Here is a 14581-nt window from a genome sequence, read left to right as displayed (position 1 = left end):
ATGTTAACATCTTTTGTCGCCCCCCTATATTGTGGTGACACACATTGCACTTGCGGCATGGATAATATCCACTGCAATCCAGAAAAAAAGAGACCTTCTTGGGAGGATCTATAATATTTGGGGCAATCTGCCCCTGAATAGATCTTGCTCCCCTAAAGATGACTGCAGCCTGTTCAGGAAGGGCTGGACCTAAAAATCTGTCAGGTTCCTCAGGTTCCACGGATTCCAGCCATTTACTATCTTCCCAAGGTCCATAAGGACCCAGTCAATCCCCCTGGCCGACCCATTGTCAGCTGGATTGACTCGGTCACAGCCCGCATTGGGAAATACGTGGACTTTTATTTACAGCCCCTGGTCCGTTCTACCCCTTCTTTCCTCAAGGATACTATTAAACTCCTGGAATCTTTCCAATTCAAGGAAGGAATGATTCTCGCCACAGCGGATGTGGCAGCATTATATACATGCATACCTCATGATTTGGGCTTTAAGGCGGTTGAAAACTTTTTGTCCAGAGATGTTCGACTTCCCCTCCTTCAACGCAATTTCATTATGCAACTTTTGAAATTTGCCACGAGGCATAATTATTTCTGGTTCCAGGACCAGTTTTATTTGCAGAAGAGAGGCGTGGCAATGGACGCAAAATTTGCGCCCAGCCTCGCCAACCTCTTCATGGCGCAGTGGGAGGAGGATGTCGTCTATGTTGACCGAAGGCCAGAGTTAGTCCTTTGGGCCAGGTACATAGATGACATCCTCCTCCTGTGGGATGGCGACCGCGCCTCATTGGATGATTTCATGACTACCCTCAATCAGAACGAGCGGGGAAATTCTTTGAGCTATGAAGCTAGTTCCTCCAAGATTCACTTTCTAGATCTTGAAGTCCTGGCGATACATGACCATTTGGAATTTAGAACATATTTCAAACCAACCGACCGAAATGGTTACATTCCGGTCGACAGTTGTCACCAGGAGCAATGGCTCAGAGCGATCCCACGAGGTCAATTTTTGAGGTTACGTCGTAACTGCACCAGAACATCTGATTTCCTGTCCCAGTCCCAATTACTCAAGAACAGGTTCTTGGAAAAAGGTTATAGTCTAGATCTCCTTGATGGGGAGATTAATGTCATTTTGTCCTTGGAGAGAAGTTCCACTTTGATTGAATGTCCTAGGACTACCATAGATTCTAGGTTCAAATGGGCTTTTACCACCACCCATTCCCTTCAATCAAAACAAGTCAAAAATATTTTCAAGAAACACTGTAAAGTGCTCCTAAAAGACAGATTGTTATGTCCAGCCCTTCCTGAACAGGCTGCAGTCATCTTTAGGGGAGCAAGATCTATTCAGGGGCAGATTGCCCCAAATATTATAGATCCTCCCAAGAAGGTCTCTTTTTTTCAGGTTTGCAGTGGATATTATCCATGCCGCAGGTGCACTGTGTGTCACCACAATATAGGGGGGGGCGACAAAAGATGTTAACATTGACATCCACTGTCACGTCTCATATATACCATATGAAACAATTTGCAACGTGTTCTTCACAATACATTGTTTATTTACTGACTTGTCCTTGTCACAAGCAGTATGTAGGCCGTACCGTTAGGACCTTCACTATCCGGTTTAATGAACACATAGCTGGAATTAAGGGTGGCAAAGATAAACACACTGTGCCACGACATTATTTACAGTATCACAACAAAAACCCTTCAGGCACCCTCTTCCAAGTTATTGATAGATTTGTTCTGCATTGGAGGGGGGAGTCACGTCTTAGAGGGGTTTCTCGCCTCGAAACGTATTGGATCCACAAGTTGGGGTCCTACTCTCCGTATGGCTTGAACGTAGAGTGGGACCTCAACTCTTTTATTGATCAGGGTTAGTGGCTATACAGTGCAGTCTGATCCTCCAGTCACTGTTACTGTATTGGTCCCATTGCATTTTGGGGATGCCCTTTTTTTCTTACCCTTTTTCCCTTTCCTTTCTTTTTCCTGGATTCACACAGCTGTTGCCTATTTCTGTTTATAGGTTTCAGCTTATATGAGGTTCTTCCTTATGATTATAGATGGGATGGGATTAGTCCCCATGTGTACTACACATTTTTCATTACAATTTTTTATTACAATTTTCATTTTTTAGTACATTGTTCTTCACTCATCAAGGTTTACACAGTGGACATTCCATGTCTGATAGTGTATATTACGGTATGAATATTGTTTATGCAATTTACTGGTCATTTTATAACATATATTGTCTATGGAACACTCATTTACTCACAGAATATGTGTTCGATATTTTCCTGTATTGTTTATGCTTTTTATTAGGAATTATTATGAGTTTTTTTGTTTTGTATGATTGTTATCACTTGTGGAAGGTTCGTTTTTAGGATATGATGTTGCATTGATTTTGCTGTCATTGCCTGAGAGTTACCCATTAAAATAAATGTGGACGCGCAATGTATTGCGATGTTCCTCTCCAGCCGCCCAGAGAAACCACCCCTCAGGATCAGGTGACTATGACGCGGATGTGGCTAGCCACACGGCTCCACGTGGCTACTTTTGTTTACATTGCTGACGTCAGCCCGCCTTCGCTTCTGATGCATGGCCACGTGACGCCGCCTCCGCTCCGATCACCTGACAAGAGACACTCCCTTTGGCGGGCTTTCCGCCGCTACGTCATGTCCTTTGACATGCGGGCGGAGGATCCCAGGAAGTAGTTCTCTTCCGGTTACCCATTTATTGGATAATACACTTGCCTGTCTTTCTACCATGTCGTTTGATAGGCTATCCCTGATTTGGCTATACACTTCCGGTGTTGTAGGTTACCTCTTATCCAATGAGATGTGATTTGACCGTCCTCCTCATTAATTGTGCAATTTACCATTATTTATAAATATGAGCAGTGTGGAGTGGGTTGTCCATGCCCCAGTTGAAGACCATTGGGTCGAAACGCGTCGGCCAGTGCCCTTACTCCATGCTGCCTCTGTTATTAATTTTGTGATCACTATTTTATTGTTGGTGGCTTTTTAGCAATAAAAATCCCCCTGTTTTTACCTGCACTATGCGGAAGCAGTGATTTCTTCTCTTACATAATCTCCGGACAAGAGTATCTTCCTTTTGGATGACCAGTGCTGCTTCGCCATTCTACACTTTGAAACCTTCATCCTTGGCACCTATCGTGTGTTCCTTGGCGTTCCTGTTGCCGGAAGTTTATCTTGCCTGTTTCAACACTCTGGATTTCCTTTCCTACCCTGATGGGGCTCATTGCCTGATTGACTCCATGTCGCTGACAGAGGAGTCCACCTCTTCCGGTAAGAGTACCCATCTCTTTTATTTATTGGATGTTTAATATCATTGATGCCAGCTCAGCCCCACGGATCTACACTACACTCACCAGTCCCTTTGGGTCTCCAACCATCCATCTCCGTCCTGCTTCCAATGTATGGACATGAGTTAACACTTGATTCACTCACTATTCCTTCATTTTGGACTTATTATTTTTTTACCACATTGTTCAATCAATACCCTATACATGGACTTATGTATGTTTCATTTTCCTTAGTTATATTATCGTCTAGCGCTGCAATTTTTTAATGTTTTTCCTCCTATAACTAAAATACCACTTTTCAGTGGAATCAGCCCTAATTCTTATTTTTAGGAGCAAAACCCTATGCAATCCTCCATGTAAATTTCTATCAACTTACAGAATATGCCATAAACATTGATAATACCACATGCATGAAGTCAAATCTGCTTATTTTAATTAGCAAAAACAAATATGTTTTATGCTTTTGTACTTAGACATTATAGAGCTTTCATTTGGTAAGAGATCTGAATACATGTATTTTTATTTAAAGTGTGCCTCTAGGCAAAAACGTTTTTTTTTTCTTTTTTGATAGGATGGGAAGGGTGAGACCTCATGTCAAGTTGTTATTGTTTGAATTACCATTGGAGAGATTGGCCCCTGTATTTGTACTGGTGAATATGTTAACCAAAACATAAAGTTGGAGGAGATCCAAAATTTTATCGTTATCCCCAGAACAAGAGGTGGGTGTTTTTTTTAAATCGGAACACTTGTTCTGGTTTATCTTTACTTGTTTATCTTTCCCCTTAGGGGAACTTTTTCCACTTGAAGACTGATAAATGCAGTAAAAAAAAGTGTGTATAAGGCTGCATTCACACTAATATATGTCTTTGATCACATTTACGGGCTTTTTTTTTTTTTATGAGAGTTTGTACCAGTGTTTTTGAGTTTTTTTGCGTTTCTTCCTTTAACTATTTTTAGCAAATGGAAAGTTAGTTACCAAGGGGAAAAATATGTGCAACGTGTTTTCTGTGCATTTTTTCAGGCATTCCCATTGCAGTCTATTAGGACCCAAAACGCTTGAAGCTTGTAACACAAAAGAAGCTCATGTACTTTTTTTGAGCTACAGGCTTCAAGCTTCAAATGACACTACACTCATGTGTAAATGGGCACAGTTGAAAACCATGGGATTTTGGATGTTGAGCAATCTGGAGCTTCGGGCTTCAAGCTACAAAATGCTCAGGTGTGAATGGGGCCTTAATCATTAACGTAACATTAAAATAAGATTAACTTAGTTTTCATGGGTCTGTGGTTACTGAAATTGACATGTTGTATAGTTCTAAGAGTATTTGATACTCACAGAATAGGTACATATTTTATGTATAGGGGTTGATTTACTAAAGATTACTATAGATTCGCTTTGCAAGGAAATGTTCTATTAGGTTAGTGGATGTGGTTAAATTTCACTTTGCAAAGAATACCCAATCATTTGCAAGAAAAATGTAATTTAAAAAAAAATAAAATGCAATTTTGCTTACATTTGATTGGATGATGGAAGTCAGCAGAGCTCCCCCTCATTCACTAAGCTCTGGGAAAAATTCCCTTGCAAAATGCAACTCCCCTTGAAAAGTGAACAATCTATCTGCCTATAAATCCTGTCTGTAAATCAACTGTTCTGTCTGTAAATCAACCATGTAGTGTCTGATATTGGCTAATGTCACACAATACTGTAGCACCTAAAAAATTGCTCTTCATTAGCATTTCTGTTGCTAAGAAAGAGTCAAACGATAAATAGCCCACGTTGTCAAAATTCCAAGCAATTTGTAGCTCTGTCACTAAGGGTACTTTTACACTGGCAGTGCCTGGGCATCGGCGGTATTTTTAGCGGCGATTTATCATCATTTCTGTGGCACTTTTCATCCCCGCTAACGGCGTAAAAAGGGTTAAAAGCGCCCGCAAAGCTTTGCCGGCGCTGCCCATTGATTTCAATGGGAAGGGGCACTTTACGCCGCTCCTACAGCACCTCAAAAATGCTGTTTGCAGGACTTTTTTTCACACTGCAGCGCACCGCTCCAGTGTGAAAGCACTCGGGCTTTCACACTGGAGTGAGAGAAGAGGCGCTTTGCAGGTGCCATTTTTAGCACTATATTGCCTGTAAAGCGCCTTAGTGTGAAAGCAGCCTTAATGATTCACTTTTTGCAGCATTATTATTATACAGGATTTATATAGCGCCAACAGTTTACGCAGCGCATTTGAAGCTAGCAACAGAGTCGACAGTTTCAGTAGCTATTTATGTTATCCAATGCAACTGCAGATTATCATGTCACATCAGCAAATTGTAGCTATATAGAAATGCACTGTAGTCCACTACAGCAGTAACTGTAGAGCTAGCTACAAATTACCAGAGAAAACAGGCAGAGAGATTTAAAGGTGGTAACAAATCATTGCTACAAAGCTGTTAATGTGATATGGGCAGCATTAGTTGGGATTTAGGGGTAAGGTTTGCACATGGGGTCATCCGAGAAGGACAAGTGCAACTTCCAGCCCCGCTGACTGCATCCTGCAAAAGTCTATGGCAGGCTGAAGCTGGACAGGGCAGAATACTGTAGAGTGGTATCCTTATTTAAGGCCTTATGCATTCAGGGACGAATGCCCGGAATGCAAGGTTTCTGTGTTTATTTATTACAGGTACTTATTAAGTGCCGACAATTTACGCAGCGCTTTACTAATGTATTTACACATTCAAACCAGTCCCTGCCCTCATGGGGCTTACAAATCTAAGGTCCTTCCCTTACTCACATTCATACATACTAGGGTAAATCTAGACAGGAGTCAATTAGCCTACCAGGATGTCTTTTGTTTGTGTTCTGGGCATTTGTCCCTGAGCACCTAGGGCCCTAAAGGCAGGTAGATTTTTTACAGACTGCAGGCTAGGGTTGCCACCTGTCCAGGATTCACCCGGACAGCCCGGGTTTTGAATCATGTGCCCGGGTTTCATCCTGCCCGAAACCCGGACACATTATTCAGACAGGGCTGTGGCTCCCAAGTAACCAAGATAGTCATTTAAAAATCTGTTGCCATCTGGGAGCTGTGGGCAGCTGTCTGGGGGCAGGTTCGGCATCACTGGGGGGGGGGGGGGGATGATGTCAGCAAGAGCAATTTTGCCACACACATGGTTCGCCATAGCACACTACGTGTGTTACAACCCAATGGCGTCCCAGGTCTTTTATAATACTATAGTGCAGTGATATGCAATTAGCGGACCTCCAGCTGTTGCAGAACTACAAGTCCCATGAGGCATAGCAAGACTCTGACAGCCACAAGCATGACACCCAGAGGCATGATAGGACTTGTAGTTTTGCAACAGCTGGAGGTCCGCTAATTGCATATCCCTGCTATAGTGTATACTACGGGGAAAAAAAATTTGCCCTGCACCACTTAAGTGTTTGATTTTGGCTGGAAGAAGAGGTGGCAACCCTACTGTAGGCAGGGGGGCTGGGAACTGCACTTGTCCCTCCCGGGTGCACTAAGCGCTGAGAGGGACACACTGCACCCTAAACGGCACCAAGTGAAAGGGCCCCTTTTTTTCTTCATGTAGGTCTGGATCAACAAACAGCACATTGCTATAGCAGAGCTATATTGTTTAAGCCAGAGAAGATCCTGATACAAGTCAGCCACTTTAGCATGCAGGAAGCATTGTGGTTACATTGTGCTAGTGTTCTGCAGCAACATTGGAAGCCCAAGAATTGATCGATTTAGCAAATTTTCCGATTCTAACTCTTCAGTTCCTGGATACTAACTAGAGACCTAAAAGTTAATCTTAAAATCTTACTCATAGCTTCGGGACCTCCGAGCCTGAGTACACCCCTTAGCATTTTGTTGTTTCTATTAATTGCAATGGTAAATGCAATAGGCAAAAACACAAACATGTAAATTCAGCTTGAAACTCACAACTTACAACTCAGACAAAAAATGCTGCTCTAAAATAAAAAATGCATGAATACAATATGTAAATGGGAATGCAAAAGCAGCCTGAAGCAGCTTTTAAATGAGGCCAAATACAGGTTTAGAAGGATGTTGAGAGCATATGTGAAGGAACTCACACTAAATACACCTGAACATAAGCTGCATTTGCCTATCTATGCAAGCCCTAAGACTTTAAGGCCATAACATTCCTTTCTTGTTATTTATGCACAGTTGTATACAATTCCCTCCCTATTGTGCTCTGTGCACTAGGAATGGGCTCCTAAGGAAAAGGAATTAAAAAAAAATAAAGACCAGCCCTATGGGGCCTACCAGCATGCTGAAGCCTGCTATGGAGATGTTCCAGAAATAGCAACTGAAATTTTTTTTTTCCTAAAAAAAGTATAATAGAACTGGTGGGGAGAATAAACCACTAAACAGATTTGATACTGTAGAATGTTCTGGAGTGTCATTGACATGCATGGTCAATGTGGTGTAGGGAAGCCACTCACATAGGACCCAGAGGATTGCAGCTATCACTATAGTAGCATTAACTTCTACAATGATTGTCAGTTTCCCCAGAAGCCCCTAAGGTATGACATATGCATACTCCAAGCTGGACCAAAGTAAGTATGCTATAGAGAGCGGAAACTAAATGGGACTAAGTTGGGACTTTGAATGAAGCATGCACTATGAAAATAAATAATTGTTCGTAACAGGTTTATTCCATATATTAATGAATACCTCATTTAAAGTCCCACAGCCTTCCTTTTATTTATGCTGTAGAGATCATACCTGGAGTTGAGATTTAATGTGTTGCATATGCAGTTACAGTCCATTTCTAGCCACAAAATGAAGTGAGAGAATATCTTTTCAAAGTGAGAAAGATTCACCCAAGTTGATTCATTAATCGACTTGGGTACAACCAGCATGTCGGATTTTCGGCATGTGATTATTGCCAGCGGCTATAGCCACTAGTACAAATCAAAGTGTTCTCCCGGCCGGGAAAGCTCGCCATGCCCACCCATCAGGAGAACACAATAGTTCTGCAGGAGGGATTCCCCCATCAACACAGACTGTGTTGAGGAGGGAATCAAGCTGTGGTTGCAGGTACGTTTCTGTCACTTTCTGCCACAGAGACAATGACCACTAGGCAAAATGAAGCAAGTGGTTCTCCCAAGTATGGATGCAAACAGTAGATCTATGGTGGCAAACCAGATCTGCACCTAATTGCATGGATAAGGGGCTGACCTGGAGCACTGTACATTACTAAACAGTAGATCTAACCCTTCCACTCTCAGTCTAAAGCAGAGACTGGAGATTTGTTTTAAGTGCCCAATCCCATCCTCACATTGTGGTAATGCATGTTTTACCACCTACTGAAATGCTCAAACCACAGAACAGTGACTTATATAAGACAGAGGATCACTTACCCCAACAGCTAGTGCTCTAGTCCTCTTCAGCACTGGACTGTGGGCAGGGACCCTCCTCTATCATCATGTCAAATGCAGAATGGGCTGTGGCAATAGGCAGCTACAAGACCATTCTGACACTGACAAGAAAGGTGGCTTCCAGGGACCAGTCATCATACCAGGAGCTGGCATGGAGGAAGCCCACAAGACCATACAGTTATGCACGTTTTTTTTCTGATCCTCCTCATCCCGAATACAAAATAAAGCATTAGTTACTGCATCAACCGAGGTGGAGGAGAGGTGGGGGGGGCATATTTAAGGATTTGCAGTGATGCATATGCTTTAGAGCAAGCAGGATCTCAATGGGCCCTAAAGGTAAAATGTATTTTCAGTTATATGCTTGTGATTGTAGAAGAGATTGGCTGTCTGATTACTTTGCTAGGGAAGTTGCACTCTTCAAGAGAATTTGCCCCAGAACTTAGTGAATGAGGTGAAGATCTGCCGACTTCCTGTACAAAATCATATGCAAACAAAAATGTGTTTTTTTCCCTTGCACATGATTGGGTATTCTTTGCATTTTGAAAAACACGTTCACTCAACTTAGGGACCAGATAGATCAGTCTATTTGCCTTTATTAAATCAGCCCCTATGTTCTTTGCTTGAATTCAGCCCTTCTAGTCAAGGTAGCAAGCATCCCTGGCCTAGGAACCTCACATTCTTCTACCTGAGATTCAAACCCTTAGGGCCAAGTGCTACGTTTCATCCCAGCCAGATTGCATCTAGCAGCCTGGACACTGAAAAGGTAAAGACTAAAGCAGGGTTATACATGCAGTTTTTTTTTTTTGTCATTCAACTAGCAGGCTTCTGCTGATTTTCCAGCAGGGCTGATCGACAGATGGCATTTTAACAACCAGCTTCTGTTGAACAGACAGGGCTATGTACTTACCGAAATATGCAACCGGACAAATTTCAACACATGTATACCCAGTTTAACATGCCTAGGCTGCACATCTTTGGTTGTTGAGACCCTACTGAAAGCTAGGACACCTATAACAAGCATCATGTATACTAGAGTACAGAATTAGTTCCTAGACTTTGCAAATTCTAAGGATTTTGACCCTCTCTTGCTGTAAACTGGATTTTCTTCAGGCAGGACTTGACATGAGTTTGGGTGTCAGCACTTTCAGTGTTGAAGTCTTGGCCTTATCTGCACTTTCTGGGACATGATGGATGTCTCATCAGCTTCCGAATCAGTTCTTAAAAGCTTTTGTGAGAAACTCCAAGCGGATCGTACATTTCCCCTTTGGGTTTACAAATAGCGCTGGACTTGTCTCATTCTCCATTTCCGCTAGATCAAGCTTCCTCACAATGGACAAAAACATTGACAGTAACTTTGAAAGCGATATTCCCTTACAATCCAAAGAGCATATTTGGCAAAGAAGATAGATCCACCGATTAATCTTGAGGCCCACTCTACCATTTTGAATTCATGGGCAGAATTTAGATGTGTATCCCTACAGTTAATCTGCAAGGGAGCAACCTAGTATAGCACATTCCTAACCCATCAATCTAGCAGCACTGACCAGAGTGCTGATTAGGAATAACTAAAGGTTACATAGCTAGTCTGGTTGAAATATGGCACAAAAAAAATCCTTCCTGATCCCCCGAGAGGCAATTGGATGTTGCCTGGATCAACTTTACCTAGTGTCCAATTATGTACTGTACCATTTAGGAAATAATACAGGCATTTTTTAAGGAAACCTACTGAGCTGGACAGAACCAGCTTTTGAGGGAGCCTGTTCCACATTTTCACAGCTCTTACTGTGAAGAAGCCTTTCCGTACCTGGAGAATAAATCTCCTTTCCTCCAGATGTAAGGAGTGCCCCCTTGTCCTCTGTGGTGACCTTAAAGTGGCTCTAAAGCCCTAAGGTTTTTCACCTTATGTATTAAGGTGAAAAACCTTCTGTGCTGCAGCTCCTACTCCAGACACCCCTTTTTCTTACCTTAGCCCAATCCAGCAATGTGCACGAGCGCAGCAGCTCCAGCCACTGTCTCTCTCCTCATTGGACAGATTGATGTTGTCAATCAAATCCTGCGACACAGGGGCAGAGCCAAATCCCGCTGTCTGTGTCAATGGACGCAGCAGCGGGACTCAGGAGCGAGCCTGCACGGGTGCCCCCAGGGAAAGCAGCTTTCACTGGGGGGCACCCAATGAAGAGAAGGGGCTTGGAGCGCCCACAGGGGACCCCAGAAGAAGAGGATCAGGGCTGCTCTGTGTAAAACTATTGCACAGAGCAGGTAAGTATAGGCATGTTTGTTATTAAAAAAAAAAAAAAAGGTTTACAACCACTTTGAAGAGAATAACTCAACACCAAGTTCACTATATAGACCACTTCTGTATTTGTACATGTTGATCATATGCCCCCTTAATCTCCTCTTAATAAATTCATTCAGTTTCTCTAATCTTCATAGCTGAGCTCCTCCCATGCCTCTTATCAGTTTGGTTGCTCTTCTCAGCACTTTCTGCACTCATTTCCCTGATGCCTTTTTTGTGAACGGGTGCCCAAAATTGAACTGCATATTCCAGAATATAGGAATATACTTTATTTATATTTTTTCATTTTAACTTGTAAGGTTTCTTTAACTGATGTCATATGCAGATCAAAAGGTCACACCTGTGATTTAGATATGAGTGGACATAAATTGTTACACTGTATTACTGAAAGACACTTGCAAACGATCTGCAAGTGTCATTTTACACTGGGGCCATTGCATTTTTGACAACCACACCTGCTACGTAAGGCCTCTTTCACACGGGGCAGATCAGTCATGATCCGCCCCGTGAACATCCGCTTGCTCAGCGGGGATCGCTCCGCCGATCCCCGCTGAGCAGGAAGATGACAGGTGCATCGCTGCACGCTGTGCAGCGACGGACCTGTCAGAGCGCCGCTCTCCCCTATGGGGGGGGGGATCGGATGATGACGGTCCGTAGTGTCCGTCGTCATCCGATCCGATCCGAAAACGGAGGGAAAAGTAGGTTTTTCCTCCGTTACACTTTTCGGATCGGAGCGGGTCGGATGTCAGCGGACATGTCACCGCTGACATCCGACGCTCCATAGGGATGAATGTATGTCCGTTTTTCATCCGAAAACGGAAGGATGAAAAACGGACATACGGATCCCTCGTGTGAAAGAGGCCTAAAGCATAGCAATTTCTGACTGTCATTTTGATAAATACTGGCAGGGACAGTTGCAGCAAAGGTAGAGGAGCTGGACTAAGGAATTATATACTAGAAAAGCTATTTGGGACGCATCACCTACATTTAAATCCCAAAGTGGTTAAAAATTGCTAAGCCAAAATATAAGCCACACAAGGAGTGCAGTGTAAAGGAAGTCGGCTGACTTATTTTGTGAATAGGAGCAACAAAGCAACAATGTGCAACACCACAAACCTGGAAGGTGAGTGTGTAATGGTTGATGCACTTGTGACTGTTATATTTATAGTTTGTACACAATAAGCAAAGTAAAGTTAAAAAAAAAAAAAAAAAAAAGAAAAATGTATATACAATACTGTGCAAAAGTTTTAGGCAGATGTGCATAAATGCTGTAAATTAAAGTGGTTCTAAAGGCAGAAGTTTTTTTTTAATCATAATGCATTCTAGGCATTAAGATAAAAAAAAAAAAAAAAAAAAAACCTGAGCCCCATTAAGGCTCCATTCACACTAGCGCGTTTTTTGATGCATTTTGCATTGTGCAGAAATGCATGGGAATTTTTTAACATGGGTTCCTATGGAACATGTTCACATCAATGCCTTTTTGTATCTCTGCGTTTTTGGAAAGGGTCGGGGACTTTTTTTCATGCAAAAAGCAGCGTTTTGCATGTAATGGATTTCAATGGACAAGCATCAAAAACGCAAGTGCACCGTTTTTGCAGCGTTTTTGCCGTTTTTTTTTTTGTAATTTTTTTTTAAGACTGTAAAAAAAAAATGAAAAAAAAAAAAAAAAAAACGCAAAACGCAAATCGCGGCAAAAACGCTACAAAAACGCTGCTCAAAAACGTGCCAAGCATGAAAAAAAAAACCTCCAAAAACGCTCAAAAGCAACATGCATAGGTGTGAATCGAGCCTTAGATCTAGCAATGTTGAAGGGGAATCTCAGCTGTCCGGGACTCTCCCTCCTCCTGTCAAAGTCAGTGAACCAATGAGGATAGAGAGGAAGCGAGGCCAAGTTGCAGCTCCATGTCTGAATGGACACAGAGCAGCGGCTTAGCTAGGGTGCCCCCATAAGAAAGCTGCTTGCTGTAGGGGCACTCGGCCGGAGAGAGGGGCCAGGAAGGGACCCAAGAATTGGAGAAATCTGGGCTGCTCTGTGCAAAACCACTGCACAGAGAAGGTAAGTATAACATTTTTTTTTTCTTTAAAAATAACAACAGACTTTAATATCACTTTAAGAATGCTTTTAGAAATAGAAGTGTTCATTTATTTGTTAATTGATAAAAATAAATTAACAGAAGAGAAATCCAAATCAAATCAATATTTGGCGTGACCACCCTTTGCCTTCAAAACAGCATCAATTCTTCTAGGTACACTTGCACACAGTTTTTGAAGGAACTCGGCAGGCAGGTTGTTCCAAACATCTTGGAGAACTAACCACAGATCTGTTGATGTAGGTTGCCTCAAATCCCTCTGTCTCTTCATGTAATCCCAGACAGACTATGATGTTAAGATCAGGGCTCTATGGGGACCAAACCATCACTTCTAGGACTTCTTGTTCCTCTTTACATTGAAGATAGCTCTAAATGACATCGGCCGTATGTTTAAGGACATTGTCCTGCTGCAGAATACATTTAGGGCCAATCACACGCCTCCCTGATGGCACGTCATGATGGATAATTATCTGCCTGTATTTCTCAGCATTAATGACACCATTGATGCTGACCAAATCTCCAACTCCATTTGCAGAAACACTGGTTAAAAGCTTGTAAGAGGAGGTTTCTGACTGTGCTACGAGGCTGCAAGACCCCCTGATTGGCCCCGTGCTGATGATATGCACTCAAATAAAAAAAAAAAAAACGCTCTAGCAATACACACCAAACTGAGCATGTAGAGCCTGACTCTATAGACTGTTATCAGGAAATTATCAGGGGACAGTGGAAGGAGGGGAGGACCTGTGCATACAGGATCAAACAGCCTTTTTTTACACAATGCAGAGGATTAACCACTTAGGTTCCACAGTATACACATAGTATAACAAGCATGCTTTACTGCATATATAGACTGATTTTTCTGTTATGGGTAACACTTTTTTTTAGTAACACTTTAAGGAAATATAAATTCAGATTATTTTTTGAGACTCTGAATTTTCAAAATATTGTCTATTTAAATCCAAAAGAAAAAAAAAAAAAAAAAAAGAGAACACGTGCTCCACCACCAATGATAACCTTTTATAAACTACTCCAGTGATAAGTGCCCCTCCACACACCAGGTGAAAGACCTGCTCACTTCAAGCAATAAACAGGCTGTTAATCATTCAGATCCCCTGGGCTGATCTCCTCTCCTTTCTCCAAGGATCCCACTTGGTTCACACAAAAATCCAAGGATGGATTTCATGTAAAAGAAAATAAAATACATGGTCCTTTGCCATATAACACTTATTAAAAGCCCCCAATAAAATCCACTTACAAAAAGACACGTAAAAGCGCTTTTATACATTACATCAGCTGGCTCACTAACTTAACAGCAGCTGTGGCGTGACATCACGGGCTTGGCTCCTTTGTCCTAGACGCATAGCGCCCTCTCATAGGGCTTCTTCAGTAGGTACAGTCAGCAGTGTGCTGGCTGATATTAATAGATCCAAGTGCTTTTGCCTTTCTTTTCATTAAGTTAAGCAACTACTTCTGTAGCTTGAGAGCATGCT

Source organism: Aquarana catesbeiana, linkage group LG09 (assembly GCF_042186555.1).
Source record: "Aquarana catesbeiana isolate 2022-GZ linkage group LG09, ASM4218655v1, whole genome shotgun sequence".
Lineage (NCBI taxonomy): Eukaryota > Metazoa > Chordata > Amphibia > Anura > Ranidae > Aquarana > Aquarana catesbeiana.
Note: the sequence above shows the minus strand (reverse complement) of the source record.